At 41.8% G+C, this 19,500-nt stretch overlaps 1 protein-coding gene across 1 annotated transcript in view; it reads left to right on the top strand.

Moving 5' to 3' along the window:
* Positions 1-405: 405 nt before the first annotated feature.
* LOC311279032 (dematin-like) overlaps positions 406-19,500 on the top strand; it is a 54,815-nt gene continuing 35,720 nt past the window's right edge. The window contains exon 1 of the mRNA XM_084390263.1: positions 406-573. The gene's annotated coding sequence lies outside the window, so the exon portion shown is untranslated. The remainder of the gene's footprint in view (positions 574-19,500) is intronic.

The raw sequence follows: 19,500 nt of genomic DNA, 5'->3' as shown, positions 1-19,500 counted from the left end.
ATAATGAACCACTTAAAACACACTAATTTAAGAAAATGTCATGAATATTAAGTTAAAAGAACAGAATTAAAATAATAATTAAGAATTCTGAAGGATGTGACGTTTATGTTTGTTCAAAATGCAAAATCTTTTATAGATAAGCTGCACAGCAACTATTTTAACTTGCGTGTTTAACTGAAATCCTTTATAAATATGAATAGATAAAGTCTAAACGAGATAAACAAGTATCGGAGGCCAAATATGTAATATTGTTTTGGTGTGGTTTAATCCCAGTGTAGTGTAAATGTGCAGTGTCATGTTTTTGGAATACCCCTCGGTGCGGCGAATGGATTGAACCAGCGGTCAACGGCAGCGAGCACGTTTTCGCTATCTGTCACACGACATGCGGAGTCACGACAGATAAATATTTGTGGCTGGTTGTTGGCAACCAACCAGTCAGAGCCAATACAGGGTACGCGCCTGCTCCGTTCTAGAAAGTCATATTTATTTTTGTAGAATTAAACGGGAGGATTATATCGCAGTGAGGCGTGCGGGGTGCAGGCTGTATATTTTTGGATCACATTTGCTGGATAGGTAAGTTTATACTTCGCATATAGAGTCTTATTGAATAAATTCTAGTAAAATTATTTTGGCCAGCGCAAGAAATTCTCCGGGATTGAACCGCGATTCCGCCACGAGTGCCACTGCTCTGTTACTCAAGCATATCTATAAATGTATTTTATATGTTACTTATATAAGTCGAACAATAATATTAAAGGAAAACAGAGCAAGTGTACGTTATGATACAAGGTGATGTGTCTGGTTATTCGTCAACCTAAAATCACAAATCGCCACAGGATTGATGCAGTCGGCGAGATTATGGCAGTGGATGATGCGATGCTTTTACATAACATCATAGGCGATAGAGACGGAGAACAGGTGCCTATGGCAAGCCGTTTGAACACTTAATAGTATCTGTTATTAGCGCTTGTAATGTGTATGTTATTATTATATAACGTTAATCCTAAAATAACTAGAATCTTTTTAAGGTTCACTAGTAGCCCATCTGTTCACTGGAGACTTTTGCTGCGATTCACTATCCTCGTAACCAGTAACAAAATACGTTCACAATTTGGCTAATATTTTAACTTGGTTCTGACTAGTATGCATTATTTATTTATTTATTTATTTTTATTTTTTGCTGGTGTCTATTCCAGTTTTATTCATTAGATGCTAGTAACTCAATAGTTGCTAGTATAGCCTATATTCAAGCTTTACTTTTACTAGTACGTGTACTTACACATCATATTTATTAAATACTAGTGCTTGTTTATGAGACTATTATTACGTTACATATTACGGTCCCTACTAAAATATTATTGTAACAATAGGAATCTACACTAGTCTGTAATAACTATGTGCTAATGTCTATTCAGTTACTTCTAAAATAAAATGAAACAGATATTAGTAACTATGTGAATAGTTAACAACTAATGATAAACAAATAGCCTACTTACATTTGTTAGATATAAAGTTAAAATATTAACTTATATTTTATAAATATTAACTTAATATAATATAAATATTAGCCAAATTGTGTGAATACGTATTTTGTTACTGGTTACAAGGATAATGAATCGCAGCAAACGTCTCTATTGAAAAGATACTAGTGAAACTGAAAAAGATTCTAGTTCTTTTAGGATTAAATTTTAATACTCAAAAGTGAATGTTGGTGTCTGACCCACTGATTCTGGAATAGGTACATGTCACCATTGGGATAAGTATTAGTGAATAATTTCAATAGATATTAGTCATTATTAAAATAAGTACAAGTATATAATAAATAGCTACTTAAATTAAAAATATATACGTATATTGCTACTAGTCACTATTAGATTACTAGAAATTCACTTGCCGTTTAAAAAATAGTGCTCAAAATAATTGTCGTTAGGAGCTCAGAAAAATCTTTTCGAATATTCTCAACCATTTTACATCCTGCTTTTTGTAAATAGTAATATGTTTGCATACAGTTGTTTGTTTTTAGTTGTGTCCAGTCAAATTCATACTGTATGGCTCATCAGCAATTTTGAGCCAGATCCTAGTTGCAGAGTTGTTTTAAATTTCGTCTGAAATCTCAGAGGAATGTGCGGATGTTAATTACTGAGAGACCGTCAAACCCCTGATTACGAGAGATCTTAATTATCAGTAGTTGATGTGTAATAATATACTGTATATACAGTAAACTCTCTTTGTAAGAGGTTTCTGAATCCAATTAACCGATGGCCCTTAATACCAACTACTCCTCAAAGTCTACCTAAGCTCTTCTAAGCAGACATCTGCTTGAACATATCTATTTATATATCACTTTATCAAACACCCATATTTCAGATGTAATGCACCTGATATCCATACCTTTGAGAGGATGAAGGTATGTGGCCAATATAATGGAGATCTGTGGATTAATTGACCACATGTAGCAGGCCATCTGTTTGCTCAAAAGCATCCATCTGCTGTGTGATGATTCATCAACCAGCTTCTTACCGCCTATTAAAGACGTCTCTGATACCCACTATCAATCACAGACAATAAGCCCTTTACGTACTATGAGGCTGAATCAGTAGGTGTTGAAAAACAGGCTGTTTTTATGTGAAATACATATTCATGAGTCATGGATCGGAATGCATAAGCAATTTTATTCTAGGGACACATAAAGGTGTATTACATTGTCACTCATTAAAACAGGGACCACTGTGGACCATGGCAACAGGTTGTCATGACGACAAACTTTATATTTTTTAACAAGCACGATCTGGTGCTGGGATATTGCATAAATAGTGTGTTTGTTTAGTGTAAACAGTGTTTGGTGTTAGATGAAGTCTAAGATTTGTTTAAAGAGACATGAGCCTTCTTGACAAGTTCACCGGATGGATTTGATTACAGCCTTAGGACAGAATAAAGCAAAGATTTATGTGTAGTCTTTTGTACTCGCTCTTCAAGCTTCTTAACCAGGGAGGGATTACATAGGACCCTTCTAGAGGATTTTAATTAAAATGTGACCAACCCCATTGCAATCTGATCTGTGCAGGGATGAATGTATAGGAATAAGAGAGGCGGACAAAGGGAATGTGGGTATGTTGATGGATAAGTGAAGGCAAACGATTGTATAGTTGATAATTCCATTCATAGTTGTTTTTTTAAGTGTTCAAAATAATATTCAGTAATGATGAGCATTTCAAGAATTGATTTGAGCATTTCTTGACTGGATTATTGGCGTCCTGATTCAGATTTGATTGACCATTTATAAAGAGTGTCAAACTTTAGCCTGGTGTAATTCGAGAGAGAGATTGATTCCTGAAGAGGTGGACGATGATTCCTGCTTGTAGAGGAATGGTGGCAAACACTTGAGTTTAGGGATGGCAGATAGGATGGGAATGGGGGCTAAAGAGAGAAAACTCAGAGCGATTTCCAGATTAAGCCCTTCAAAAGGTAAAACAATAAATAAATAAATAAAAAAGACTAAAGCAAAAGTTAGAGCTAAGTTATTCCTTCAGTAGCTGGTCCACAGATTTAAAGTAAGCCTGTATGGCTTTCTTTCTTCTGCAAACCAATCAAATTAGATACTTTGAAGAATGTCCCTGTGTTTTTTGCACACCAAAATTACAATTCTGTCATAATTTACTCACTCTCACACCACAACCCGTGTGACTTTCTTCTGTGGCACATAATTTATACAGTATATATTTTAAAAGTCAGTGGGGTCTAAACAATATTGGACCTCAATGACTTAAAAACATTTCTTAAAATCAGTTTCATAGAAGAAAGAAAGTCATACAACAATTTGAGGGTGATTAAATGAGTTTTCGTTTTGGTGTCAACTATCCCTTTACACAGGTCCATACTGAAAATATGATTTATTTCCTGGTGCAAAAAGAAAAAATGGAAATCAAAATAGATATACTTTAATATTGATAGAGCAACAGTTAGTATAAAATTAAATACACTGTAAAAACAAACAAAAACAAAACAGTAAAATTTACGGTTTGAACAGGCAGCTGTGGTTGCCAGAACTTTACCGTAATATATAGAAGGTGCATATTGGCTGTGTCCAAAAGCTGAAAAATGCTGCCTTCGGAGCATGCATTTCAAGGTAGGAAGGCATCAAGGTACATCCAAATCCAGTGTTAGCTTCACTTCCAGTCTTAGATACTTTCATCTGATCGATTTTTGAAGATTTTTTCTCTGCCTTTGATATCCCACAATCCTGTTGGATTGATTATGATTAAATGCCTAGTGTGGGGTTAAAAGGCACCAAAAGGCCCTTGGGGAAACTTTCATGGAGCGGCCATTGTGAACTCACTTTGCCAAACCTCAAGAAAGCAAACATATTGATAAATCAGGAAAAATTGTACAGCGTAAACAGGTGTTTAGGAAAGTGATAGTTTTGTTATTAGAGATTAAAAAAAAATGTGTCTCAATGTTATACATGTGTAAGTTCATTAGATAGATTTTGCCTCAGTTAAATTAAAGCTACACCTCTGTGCCTGTGGCCATCACCTGCTACAGAGAATTTGTTGACCAGTGGTCCAACAAGAAGGTCATGTTAAAATAATCAAGCAAAGGGTCACGAGTTTTATATAAAAGTAAGATACATTTGTGCATTTATTTCTATGAAACTGACTTTAGGCATACAGCATGTCTCCTGACTGTGTGTGTGAGAGAGAGAGTGTGTGAGCAGGTCACACTATATCCTCTCTTATCTTTCACAGCAGCTTGCTGGTCATGTGTTTTTGCTGAACTGAGATAAGTGTTTCTCTCTGAGATGAAATGCAAGGATCTGTTTTGGAGGATAGCCTGAAAATGACAGGCAGCAAATAGAGACAAACACGTAATGAAGCCTCATGTGACAACATGATTTATGTTATAACTTCCAGAAAGTTATCGGATATAGCTTAGCGTAGCTAGCTTGATTTGGGACTTCAGTAAAAGATTAATTTTAAACAGCATTTCCATGTAAATTTGATTTTACAGGCTTTTAGAAATGGGTTTACTAAGATGTAATTTTAAGTAATTCAGATGCAAATAAGCAATTGATTCATGTTCATTTCTGTGGCTGGTTGTTATGTAGAATTTATTGGTCAACTAATTGATTTTTAAATAACTGATGCTGATGTCAATACCATCATCAGTTAGATGGCTCTCTTTGTTTGCTCAGTGTATTTAAAGGTGCATTAAGCAACTTTTCATGTTAAAAATACCCGTTTTTCTAACCCATACATGCTTAAACAATTGCCTGATAGGCTGAATGAGCCCTTCTATGATCACTGCGATTGCCTCTATAATCCTGTACAGTAAAATAAATAAGAGGGATTCGGGACGGAATCGACTGGGCGTGACGTCATGCGCGTTCACGCTCACCTGGCTATGTCTGGCAGGTTTGTGTATTCGCCGCCATTATCCGCATCAGCGAAGACAACTCAAGCGACTTTTGCAAAAGTAGAAGATGGATTCAAAGAGACCGGCTTCTAGTTCATCCCAAACCCCAACGCAAACTCCACGTAACCGCGTGCACAACTCTGGTTGCAGTTTCGCGTGTCGCCAGAAGGGGGCATAGTTCTGCAAAAACTCAGAGACTTGCGCAATGCACCTTTAAGCCCATTGTATTTAAGCCTTCCTGGTCGATTCTTGTTGATGCATTGTGCTATTTTGCTTCTGTGATTTTTCCAGTGTTTCTGAGTTTTGTTTAGCTTAATAAATACTATTATCGAGATCTTCCTTGTTTTCATCGTGCACTGCTACCATCACACAATATGACTGGTATCAAAAGTGGGGATTTTTCAGTGACTCTTTCTGCAAGTTGCATTGCTATACCAGTAGGTGGCGACAAGTGACTGTCTATATCAGTGCGTCTTTAAATCATTCATTCAACCAACTGGCTCAAAACCCTGATTCATTCAGGATCAAAATACCTTGAGTGTTGCAGTGGTTTTGCTGTGGCTTTGTTTGGAATTATTTTCATTAGTGGAGCAAAAACAGACAGAGTAACTTTGGCAGGATTTCGTGCATGACACTTCATTCTAAAAATGCGGCGATCAAGTTAAAAGCAGATCAACTTTTTGAAAATGCATCTCAAGACCTTGTGTATTTCAATGCAAAAACTACTAAGAAAGTGTTGTTTGTCCCATAAATTAACACAGCGACCGCCAAATGTGAATGCAATGATATTTTATTAACAGAGCTTGTGTCACAAACACAACACATTACATGTTAACATATTTTACGCGTTAAGTACATGCGTACAGAGGGCGTTCTTAAAGAGCCTCACACACCCAACACAGAGTGCAGCATATTAGAATACACAAATCATATTGTACTTCTGTACAGATCATTTATCACAATGATCTACATCCCCTTCCTTTAGCTGAAACTTCCTATCAAAGAAAGAAAGTCAACAAATTTAACAATGATCAATATTGGGGTATGACATTAACTTGATAAACAACCAAGAATATGAATGACTTTCATTATAGCAATGTATCCACTGCAATGAATAAATGATGTTTCATTAAACAAAGCTCGGGAGGAGCACGTTCAAATAATCAATCCAATCAACTCGTCATCAACAATTACCACGTCTATCCTATCAGCATGAGAGGAAGCATATTCACTCAGTTTTTCAGCATCCCTCCACCACCACCCTGACTCCTCACTCTTGGCTTGTTCCTACCACAGCCAGGAATATGGGGGGAGTACTCTGGGTTCGGGCAAAATACCGACCCCAGAGCTACAAATTATTATTTTTTAAATCCATGTAGACAAGACATTTAGAGAAAGACACCGGGTTCTGCAACAGCACAGCTTTCTCCTTCAGTCTGTGGAATACATCCTCGTGCTAGTCTTTCTCTTGGTGAGCCTGGAATGCATTTATTACGACAAAAAACATCCTTGTATCTTTTACCATGAAAACACAGATGCACCTTGTGATCTCCGTGGCTCTCGCACTCGTCGCCGAGGGTGGGGCTGTAAATCCGCCTGTCAGTGTGGTTTGGCTATTTTTTTATGGAGACGAAGGTGACTGAAGCTTCACTGTGGTGATAATTAGTCTTCGGAAAGTCAAAATGCCGCCACACCTCCGTTTTGAATGAGTCATTGTCAACATCTACATGCTTGCCGTCACCATGTTTGCTTCTGTTTGAAGGTGCATGCACACTGGCGCCCTGGGAATGAACTGAAAACACTCACGGCTATCGCGGGTATACAGTAAACACCCCTGCTGTTTAAAACGTGTATCTCAATTAGTTTAACATCTCAACCGACTTGAATCGTCACATATTTGTATCGATTTTCAACCGGCTTGGAGTGAATCGTTACATCCCTATTAGCAGGCATTCAATATAAGAACTAAAGTGTCACTGACTCTCCCATTACTAGAACTCACTGTTTGAACCTTGGTTTCGGCTTGCAAATGCATCCTGAACATGTTCTGTAAGGTGCATTACTGACCTTAGTGGGAGACTGTACTGTGTGTTTTGGCAGGTCAGTTGGTGTGGATTCTGGTAGTGGAAGGTTTATTAGTGTTGAGTGTGGTGAAGTGGGAGCAAAATCTTCTGTGTAGTGGTGTTTTGAGAGTCAATGTTTTCAGGGGTGTGCTGTGATGGAGGGGGCTATGCAACAGGAAGTGTCGGTTCCTCCTGTATGTTCTCCCATTGCATTGGAAAGTGTATTACCTAGGCTCCTTATTCACCTCTTTTACCGTACAAAGGTGCTTGCATCCTTTCGGGGTTTGCATTCTTACAACAGTCTAAAATTAACAGGAATGGCTGACCGTGTCTGTCGTGACAACAGGCGTTGCACAGGGAAACCCAAAGTCAGGTCACGGGGAATGTTTCTCAGGTTTAGGAGGTTAAGGAATACATCAGTGCCATCTCTGTGAGATTTCTCCATCAGCTGTTTGCGCTGCAAACCGCTCTTTCTGCCAGGCCATTCGACTGTGTGAACTCTGGACTACTGGTGACCAGAGGTGTAAAGTCCAGGTTCAGAAAGTAAAAGTCCTCCTCAGTATTCTGTTCCAATCACCTGGATTTGCCAATTAGCACAGTTTTTCAGCCAGGAGATCAGCTGGCTGAGTTCATGGGCGGAATAAACATATGGCAGGACTTTTACTTTCTGAACCCTGGACTTTACACCTCTGCTGGTGACATGGATGTCACGGAGAAGGTCAATCTCATACCAACCCGAGTATGAGTCCATAAGCACTAGATCATTTTGGCCAACCATATCTGTAGACCAAGGCAGGTCTGGAACTGGGTATGGTTTAAGTGGTTCTTTCTGTTGATGTGGCTTTGTGCTGTTGCAGACTGAGCATGAGAGGAGTTCCTCTGTGATATCAGCTGTCATCGTTGGGCAAAAAATAATACCTCTTGCTCTGTGCTTGGTAGCGTCCAGACCAGGGTGTACTCTGTGGACTATGCTGATGTATTTTCTCTGGGATGAGTGAGGAATGACTGTTTTGTGGCCTTTCATCAATATTCTATTTTCCACAGCTAGCTCATCCGCGTAGGGAAGGAATGGACCCACAGTGGGCCACACGCTATGTTCTTTAATTGGGTAACCTCATTGGATTACAGTGGTGAGAGCCTGTGACACTTTACGCCATATGCTTTCTAAGTTCCTCCAGTCGAGTAGTGGAGAATGGAGATGTAATTGACGGACACGTCCACAAATGATGTTTTATTAACAAGGTTCGGGAGGAGCACGTTCAGATAATTAACACAAGTGGAAAGCACTCAGCAATCAATGGTGAGAGGTATAAATACTCAGCAGTCTCACCTCATTCCATTGACAGTTTTTGCAGCATCCCTCCACCACCCCTTCTCCACACTTCTAGTACTAAACACTTACATACGGGGGGAGTACTCTGGGTTCGGGCTGAATTCCGAGCTCGGAGCCCTCCCTCCGGACAGCACGCCATATACGCATTAAACTTACCCATTCAAATTATATGTAAGTGTGAACTCGTGAAATGTGACCTTTCAGTGTCTGGAGGGACTTCTATGTTTGGAGCTTGAGATGCCTGCAAGATACATGTGCTTACCCTTCTTGTACACTAGAGTGATGTCGTAGCACTGTAACCTGAGCATCATCCTCCTTCGTGCAGGAGCTGTGTGGATTGGTTTCTTCAGAATGGTCACCAGGGGCTGGTGGTTTATCTCAATGAGTGTAGGTTTCCCTCTCTGAACTTAGTGCAGGCAAATACGAGGGCTAGCAGATCTTTTTCTATCTGAGCGTACCGTGTCTCTATGTCTGTGAGTGTGCGAGACGCGTACACAACTGGTTTGCCCTCCTGCATGCATGCAGCACCAAGCCCGAAGCATGAGGCATAGTGTAACTTGCTTCTTTACATCATAGTATGATAAGACAGGTGGGGTGGACAAGTATGACTTGAGGGTGTCAAACGTTTGTTGTTGCTGCTGGTACCAACACCATCCGTTTGATCTTTGTGTGTCAGCTTTCTGGGGGGCGTGGCAATGTCGGTGAAGTTTGGGATAAATGCCCCCAGATAATTTGCCATTCCAAGGAAACACTTTAATGCAGGGACATCCTTGAGGGCTGGCATCTCAGAGATTGCTTTTGTTATGGAAGGATCGGCTTTTAGGCCTTTACTTGGCAAAATCTGCATTTAACTGGGTTTAGCTTGAGTTTGACCTCACACATGACGCTCTGTTTAACACACTTTTTTAGAATAATGCCATGTTCAGTAGTGTTGCGACGCTCCGATTGCTATGTCGCCGACAATAATTCCACAGGGGTATCCTGAAAACAACTGCTCCATTGAGCGCTGGAACACCTCGTTTGCGGAGTTTATGCCGAAAGGCATACGAGGGAAAAATCTACAGTGCCCAAATGGAGTGCTGAATGTGGTCATCATGGAGGACTTGTGGGCGAATATGCCAGAAAGAGTTGTGGGACGCTACTTCCTGTACTCTGCGCCAGGCACGGCGTTATGGGTGGGCCTGACGGGCCTAGGCCCACCCACTTTTCAACAAGCCCACCCAAAACTTTTCATCTTCTTCTTCTTCAAAAAAAAAGGTTTAATATATTCTAATTTTGTCAAGAACTATAAAACATCGTATTTGTGCTAAAATAGTCTAAATGTTTAGTTTTAAAAACAATTTTAAAAAGCTGGTTATGTCTATTTTGATGTTTCTGCGCAAATTCAGCAGACAGTGGTTCGGGTTTGTTCCGATCAGAGCTCGTGAGTGGAGAGCGTATCTCTGAATATTCCGCTCTGCTCGCTCATTCCGCAGGGTCGCTCGCTCAACCCAGATGTCCTGTTGCCTGGTTCGAAAATATGTGGAATAGGGCTGCCTCCGACTTAAAAAATTTTTTTTTAGTGGACTAGTCGTTGTTCATTTAAGCCATTCGTGGACAAATCGCCCCTGTATATTATTTTAATTATGCTACTTAAATAGGCTATATAGCCTACACAGGATAATGATAGTTTACGTCAAGCGCACGACCGCACGCTTGCTAGCCACAAAGAACCGGTAAAAGTCATGATTATGAATGTGTCTAAAATAGCAAGGAGACATTTAATTATTTATTAATAAACTGGTGTTTTATGTGTCGCTGCAAAGATGAAGTTGTCGACGCTGACTCGCCATGAACGCGAGAAAAATGCACATTTCATATGGATTTCATAATCAGAGAGCCCTTTGGAGAGCCTTTTGGTTTTGAATATTTTCGTTTAAAAGTAGACATTTCAAGCTTTCTATAATAGATAGCCTATATTTCTGAAATCTGTGAGGCACAAGCTGAGTTTCGACGCCCTTCGGTTCATGTGCAATGCAAGTGATCATGCCGGCGCCTTATTACATTGTCTGCTATATATTTTCTTATTATTAATTAAATACAGGCAATTGATTGGTAAAACATTGATCAAAATTAAGATACAATTTATACAAAACGAAAATATTTTAAAAAGAGTCTTTCTACTAAACAAAACTCAATGAAGTGGTCAAAATCATGTCTTACATGTCATGTCTCCAGACATATTTGCGCATCTCATGATGTATCATATCTTTCTCGGCGACCAGCGCCGTTGCTAGGAGGGCGCCAGCGCCTCTGCCTCGCGAGTGGATGATAGCCCTGAAGACAATGGTACCTTTAGTGGTAGTATACCTTTAGTTAAGTTATACCTTAAGACTCAAGAGTCTTCGTAGCGCACTAAGAGACAACGCCAGGTTTGATGCGTAATGGAGATTACAAAGCGCTCTTCTTTGGTCAGAACCATGGAGAGCGATCGCGGATAGGTCTGTCCTATGCACCGACACTTTTTACAATGCAACAAAATATTTAAAGAGCATCAAGCTATTAAAATCTATATTATACGAACAGATAATATAACAGTATATTAGTCAGTAATTTTTATTAGGTTAAACAGTGATTGGATAACGTTTTTAATTTAAGGCCCACCCACAATTGGTCTGGCCCATCCAAAACTGAAATCCTGGCGCCGTGCCTGCTCTGCGCATAGAGTGATTGGGTCTTTTTAAGGCAGTGTTAAGATCTTTTGGGTTGATACACAGCCTGATTTCTTGTCTGACCTTTTTGTGTATAACCACCATAGACTAGACCCATTTTGTCAGCTCTAAGACTGTCGTTATGACGCTAAGGCTCTGCATACGGTCCTGCGCCACTTTGACACACTGGGGTCCACTTTCATGGAATACGTAATTGGAAGTTCTCCGAGCTTGTGGTAAATACGTCTTTGTACTCGGTCTTCAGTAGTGCCGTCCATATTGACATGATGCACACCCGTTCTGATTGTAACAATCCCCATGTCAAGCCATGCACAAAATCCTAACAGTGGTTGTGTCACAAGGCTAGTCTGTGTTTCTGTCTGGGTTCATGTTTGTCACAGTCTAGTCTGTGTTTCTGTTGTGTTTCATGCATGTCACAAGTCTAGTCTGTGTTTCTGTCTTGTTTCATGTTTAGCAGCTCTCCGTTATGTTTATTAGTCTGTCACAGGTGTTTCCTATTAGCCACACCCTCTTGTTATCTTGTTAGCTCGTTTACCCTTGTATTTAAGCCTGTATGTCTAGTTCAGTCTTGGTGGGTCCTTAATGTTGTTGGCTGGTTGTTCTGTTCCTGATTCCTGTTTCTTGTTGCCTGAGTCTGTCTTTGTATAGTTTGAGTTGTGTAAATAAAGTCAATCTGCAAATGGATCCTACTACCTTGTATTCTTCAACCACACGTGACAGAAGGACCCACCCTACCATGGATCCAGCAGATTGCCGCTTCCACCTCCGCCAGGATAAACGCCTGATAGAGGATTATGTGAGAGAATTTTTTGAGTTTTGCCATGGGGTGAACTTTAAGGAAACAGACTTAAAGGACATGTTTGGCCGGGGACTTAATAAGTTTCTGTATTTCCTCATGCCTCACGATACCCCACATTACACTCTGGCACAATATATTGGGTTCGCCCTTTTATTGAGTGGTTCGCCATTTATGGTGGGCTTTGCAAGTGAGGAACCCCACAAACTCACACTATTCCCGAAGCCTGTCATAGTTCATGTCACGCCCACCACGCCTGAACCTGCTGCAGAGGAAGCTGTCCCAGAACCCGCTGTCCCGGAACCCGCTGCGGAGGAAGCTGTCCCTGAACCTGCTGCGGAGGAAGCTGTCCCTGAACCCGCTGCGGAGGAACCTGTCCCGGAACCTGCTGTCCCTGAACCCGCTGCGGAGGAAGCTGTCCCTGAAATCGCTGTAGAGGAAGCTGTCCCTGAACCTGCTGTCCCTGAACCCGCTGCGGAGGAAGCTGTCCCTGAAACCGCTGCAGAGGAAGCTGTCCCTGAACCTGCTGTCCCTGAACCCGCTGCGGAGGAAGCTGTCCCTGAACCCGCTGCAGAGGAAGCTGTCCCTGAACCTGCTGTCCCTGAACCCGCTGCGGAGGAAGCCGTCCCTGAAACCGCTGCAGAGGAAGCTGTCCCTGAACCTGCTGTCCCTGAACCCGCTGCGGAGGAAGCTGTCCCTGAACCCGCTGCAGAGGAAGCTGTCCCTGAACCTGCTGTCCCTGAACCAGCTGCGGAGGAAGCTGTCCCTGAACCCGCTGCAGAGGAAGCTGTCCCTGAACCTGCTGTCCCTGAACCCGCTGCGGAGGAAGCTGTCCCTGAACCCGCTGCTGAGGAAGCTGTCCCGGAACCTGCTGTCCCTGAACCCGCTGCGGAGGAAGCTGTCCCTGAATCTGCTGTCCCTGAACCCGCTGCGGAGGAAGCTGTCCCTGAACCCGCTGCGGAAGAAGCTGTCCCGGAACCTGCTGCGGAGGAAGCTGTCCCGGAACCTGCTGCAGAGGAAGCTGTCCCTGAACCTGCTGTCCCTGAACCCGCTGCTGAGGAAGCTGTCCCGGAACCTGCTGTCCCTGAACCCGCTGCGGAGGAAGCTGTCCCTGAACCTGCTGTCCCTGAACCCGCTGCGGAGGAAGCTGTCCCTGAACCTGCTGTCCCTGAACCCGCTGCGGAGGAAGCTGTCCCTGAACCTGCTGTCCCTGAACCCGCTGCGGAGGAACCTGTCCCGGAACCCGCTGCGGAGGAAGCTGTCCCGGAACCTGCTGTCCCTGAACCCGCTGCGGAGGAACCTGTCCCTGAACCCGCTGCGGAGGAAGCTGTCCTGGAACATGCTGTCCCTGAACCCGCTGCGGAGGAACCTGTCCCGGAACCCACTGTCCCGGAACCCGCTGCGGAGGAGGCTGTTCCTGAGCATGCCGCGGTGGGCGCTCCCGAGTTGGTCCAGAAGCACGCCAGGGCTGCCCAGGAGGACGTACTTGAGTCTGTCCCTGAGCATGCTGTGGAGGGTGCTCCCGAGGCTGTTCCTGAGCTGTCTGGTCCACCCTGGTCGCATATACGGCATGCTCCGCCCTGGCCGCCCATACAGTTTGCTCCATTGACCTGGCCCTCCCACCTTCCCCAAGAACACCTCCATTTCACCACCACCCTGGACTATATTCTGAAGAGCGTCTGGGATCCGCTCTTTAAGGGGGAGGTTATGTCACAAGGCTAGTCTGTGTTTCTGTCTGGGTTCATGTTTGTCACAGTCTAGTCTGTGTTTCTGTTGTGTTTCATGCATGTCACAAGTCTAGTCTGTGTTTCTGTCTTGTTTCATGTTTAGCAGCTCTCCGTTATGTTTATTAGTCTGTCACAGGTGTTTCCTATTAGCCACACCCTCTTGTTATCTTGTTAGCTCGTTTACCCTTGTATTTAAGCCTGTATGTCTAGTTCAGTCTTGGTGGGTCCTTAATGTTGTTGGCTGGTTGTTCTGTTCCTGATTCCTGTTTCTTGTTGCCTGAGTCTGTCTTTGTATAGTTTGAGTTGTGTAAATAAAGTCAATCTGCAAATGGATCCTACTACCTTGTATTCTTCAACCACACGTGACAGGTTGGACATCTTGATCCACCAAGAAGAAGAATTTTATAATTTTGCCCATTTAGGCCACACTGCAATTATGTGACAAAGCGATTTGTTTTGATTTTACTTCCAATATAAGCTACAAGGTTAGGTGTCTCTGGCCTTTCATTGTTGGCAATTTGTTCAAAAGGTTTTGTGACATTATTTGTCGTTGCATTTTGCCCCGGTGTCAACTTTTCACCTCAATTGGAGTTTTGTTTATGTGTAAAGTCACAAATCCCTCTTCCAACTCTGGCATGTGAGGGTTAACAGTATTGACGCACTTGTCAAATTCCATGCCATCAACATAAAAGGTGTCATCATGGTCAGGGGTCATGGTCAATTTTCTATTTCGAGTTCATGTACCGCTTTCCTTTGGTTAAATTTCTTCTGACCAAACTGACTACGTGCTTGACAACATTTCTTGTAATGATTCATTTTCTTGCAGTTATTACACTGTTGTCCGAAAGCTGGGCATTTCTGTGCTGCATTATTATTTCTACAATTTCTGCAATTGGTTATGGTTGGTGAATCATGTTGTTTTGTTCTTTGTTTAGGCTATGTCAAAATGTCATACTCTTGCTCGAAGATTCGGCAATTGTCAACGATAATTTCCATCAAAAGTGAGCGGGTCTGGTCTTCTAAAACAGTCCGCCGTTGTCACTCACTGCGTGGTCTTGTGAAAACTTTCATGAGCAGTCTCTGTTTTCTACAAAGTTGGTTCATTCACAGGAGAAAAATCTGCGCCATCTTCTGACACCATGTTGTTTGTCCCATAAATTAACACAGTGACCGCCACATGTGAATGCGATGATATTTTATTAACAGAGTCACAAACATGACACATTACATGTTAACATAGTTCACATGTGTTAAGTACACACACAGAGGGGCCAAGGACGTTCTTAAAGAGCCCAACACTTTTAGAGTGCAGCATATTAGAATACACAAATCATATTGTACTTCTGTACAAAACATTTATCACAATGATCTACAAAAAGTACCAGTAGTTCCACACACAGGAGTAGCCACCCCACCTGTCTTATAGCCTATCTGACTAACATATCTACAGTGTATATTAACCTTCTTATCTTCAGCTTTTTCTTTAAATAAGGCTCTTTCTTTCCATAAGGTTATTCTTTTCTGGTGGTTATAGTTGTACCAGGATCCCATGGTGCTGTTGGCCGGAGATCTGTAATGTGTTTCAGTGTTTTATGCCCTGTCATGCTGCCAGTACAGCATCCTCACACAATAAAGCCAAAATGGATGCTTCCATAAACATCCATCAGTGGGGCCATTAGCTTTCAGATCTGCACTCATGTTTCAGTTTTGGTTTTTAAAGTAAAACGCCCACATACCAACATTACTGACAACATACTTAAAGCAGCTGTACTTGAATTTAAAATTATATCTAAATAGGTTTTCAAACATACACACACAATAACAACATGCTCATGAACACACAGATTTAAACACCCAGGCATCATCCAATAAATCTGTGCAGTGTGCCGCCCATGGGCAACAGCACAATGGCTGGGCTCAAAACACTTAATCCTTCACATTATGTGTGTGTGTGTGTGTGTGTGCGAGAGAGAAAGAGAGAGAGAGAGAGAGAGAGAGAGAGAGAACTGCCCTTTACAAAACCAGGCCCACACATGGCCTTCTGTCTGCAATAACATTAATTGTTAAAAATGCATTCAAAGCCTGGTCCTCTACCTACTGGCATTAAGAGCATTGCTTCTAATTTTTGCCCTGGATCAGATTAAATGTGTGCTATATAAGTCTCTATACATTTAAAAAATAAATATTAATAATTAGTGTGCTTGTGAAGGGATTCAAAGATTTAAAATGATGTCTAATACCAATCATTATTTTTAATTATTTTATGGCCAATAACAGGTAAATGTTTGATATTAAAATTCTACACTGTATTTTGTCTAAATAAATAAATAATAAAACACTAATGCAGTTGTTTTCAAATGAATTTAAATGGCACATTATGTGTGAAAAATGATTTAATACACAAAAAATTATTTTAGCCTCTTGTTCTGTTTAATTAATTCGAATGCAACAAAAATTTTGAATATTTGCCACTACTTAATTTCATTATGTTGTCAGTTGTTTTCCAAACTCATCAGGCATTATAAGAGAAGACTCAGAGCTGTTATCTTGGCAAGAGGAGGTTGCAAAAAGTATAGAATAAAAGGGTGCTATTGATTGTGGCCAAGCGTGCCGCACAAGCCCTGAAAAGTGAAGCCAAAACGTCTCGATCGCCCCCCGGTGACTGGTCCTAGTATACGTCATAAGCCCCGCCTTCCCATGTTATTCAACGGGACGTGAGACCAACTAAACAATTAAATTACACTTCAAATATCTTTTTTCCAAAGGTGGTTTCTTTCATTTGCTGTCGTTTTTATCACGCTGGTGTAAGTTCAAGTGTCTGTTTCAAAAATAAGTTGGTTTTTAGTTAGTTACGTGATGCGGTGGTGTAACGTCATGATTGACAGCTGTGATTGACAGGTTCTCGAGCGAAGTAGTCACTGAAGCACCAACGGACATTTTTTCGGGATCTTCGGAGGACTGAGGAGATTGTATTTACTTTATTTTAAGAAGTCTCTTGTCGTACTGCAATCAATTTTTTAAAAAGTGTGCAGAATCCACTCTCCCTGAGTGCATTCTGAGAGTGAGGGCGGAGCGCTGATTTCGCGGCTTTACTTCCTGCTCACTACTGCGCAGGTCTGGTCCCGAGATCGCTACTGCGCAGACTTAAGTTCCAATATGTCAGCGCCATATCAGGACTCTGGCGGCTTCAGTTCTCATCAATGGAAGAGAGCGAAGGGGCGTCGTCCATCTTTTTTTACAGTCTATGATTGTGGCCAATGTGTGTTTGTAACTATAGAGTTGTGAAAAACACACAATGACAAGGATGAAGATAAAATGGCAGTCTTTAATAATCAGAACAGGGTAAATCCAACTACGAGCAAGCAAGCAACACAACCTTAGCACATACGAGACCCAACAGTGAACTAGGGATGGGCACAGTACTTGATCACTTGAGTACTCGAACGTGACAGCAACGATCGATCATAAAAACGATGATCTGAGTTTAAAAAAGACATCTTTTTTTCTGATTGGTTATAGCAGCATTTTTGGCGGCACCTTGAGCTCTGATTGGTCTAAATCAAATCTACCACAAGTACAATGCGTTATCATCTAGTATTTGTACATAAAATGTCTTACGATACCAGCAAAAGACGCAACTCGGACGAGCATTGCATCTTTTACCGTCAGACAGAAATGCAACGCAGCCAGAGGGGAAAAAATGACACAACTAATCACCGAAATGATAGCGAAAGATTTGCTGCCCATTCGTTTCATTGAAGGTGAAGGGTTTAAAGATTTGATGAATTACGTTGAGCCCCAGCCCATCGCGCAAGACAGTCAGAGTGATTTTTGTTCGCGTGACACTGAAATCAAACGCTACTTCAGTAAGCCATGCATCTCTGTAAACCAGGACCCTCTACTGTGGTGGACGGTAAATGAGAATCAGTTTACAAAGCTGACCATCATTGCCCAGTGGTACTTAGCTGTTCCTGCGACATCTGTTTCAGCGGAGCGCGTTTTTTCCACCGCCGGCCTAATTGTGAATAGACTCCGCACATGCCTCTCACCTGAGCACGTAGACCAACTTATCTTTTTGAACAAGAATATGTAGGCTGTAGCCTATGTTTAAGTTTAATCAGTCGTGGTAAATAGGCCTGTTGGTTGCAATTCGCAACCTCACCACTAGATGCCGCTAAAAACACATGCGTATTATGTGTTTAGTCTATAAGCATGCGCGTCTGAATGCGCATGTGCACGAGCACAAAGTGACATTGCCAATAACTTGTCTGGCATGCATAATACAGCGTTTTTATTCATTTCCGCGGATCCGTGTGAACGGGAATCATTTTGATAACGTCTTCATCTGTACTAGGGCTGGGCGATTTAAATCGTGAGATTGTTATGCGCATCTCGTCCGTAAAGCCGGTTCCTTGATTAGTAGTAAATCGCCATCACCTGCTTTCAGATGGAGCGGCATTTACTACAAAGAGCCGTAGTTAACTGACAAGCTGAGCCATATCATTAACCCTCTGAGGTCGGCAAACGCGCCCCCGCGTTTTGCTGGACTTTTTTTACATTGTAGCACTTTAAACTTAAATTACTCCGAAGATTAAAGAAAATAGTCCAACGCCGTGGTACAATGAGCACACTCAGGCCCTCAAGAGAGTAGCCAGAAAAATAGAGCGCTACTGGAAGAATACAAAACCAGAGGTTTTTCGCATTTCGTGGAAAGACAGCTCTATGACGTATCGCCAGCGATTATTAACTTAGGGGCCGCTAACACGACACCGTTTTAACAGAAAACTCTTAAGTTCTTTCTGCGCAAACTTCAAAAACGCGAAAAACACGTGCACATGCGTATTACGAGTTCAGTCTATAGGTTTGTGCATTTTAATATATGTGCGCAGGCGTGTAGTCCTTTCCTACAAATCAACCCTCAGCATACTACTTGTCTGGCCTTAAAATTAATAATACAGAATTTGTATCGCTTCCACGTAGCCACGCAAACCAGAATTATCCCGATAACGCTTTATGTGTAGATAGGTGAAGGGAGGAGAGGGAGGCCTTCACAGGGAAGAGCCTAGTTGACATTTCAGGACTGCGCTGTCGTTGCGTCCAGGCGCAGGTCCTTCATCAGATCTGGATACAGCCTGGATCCGGCGGACTGCGTTAAACCTCGGGAAAAACAGAGAGACTAATATTAGCATAGACGCCATTCTTCTTATGATGTAACGAGTACATCAGGATTTATGGGAAGTGTTCCCGGTTCCGGCTGACCTAATCTATGCAGCCTAACATTGAATTATAAAAGTCTATAATGTGTTCTGTGTATGCTAGGTCAAAGAGATGTGTTTTTAGTCTAGCTTTGAACTTACAGAGTGTGTCTGCTTCCCGGATAATGTTAGGAAGACTGTTCCAAAGTTTTGGTGCTAAATAGTGTTTATAAACACTTTTTGCAGTTTTAATGATGTCCTGT

This window comes from Rutilus rutilus (genome assembly GCF_951802725.1).
Source record: "Rutilus rutilus genome assembly, chromosome: 19".
NCBI lineage: Eukaryota > Metazoa > Chordata > Actinopteri > Cypriniformes > Leuciscidae > Rutilus > Rutilus rutilus.
The sequence above is the reverse complement of the archived record's forward strand: the minus strand, read 5'-3'. Positions and strand labels throughout refer to the sequence as shown.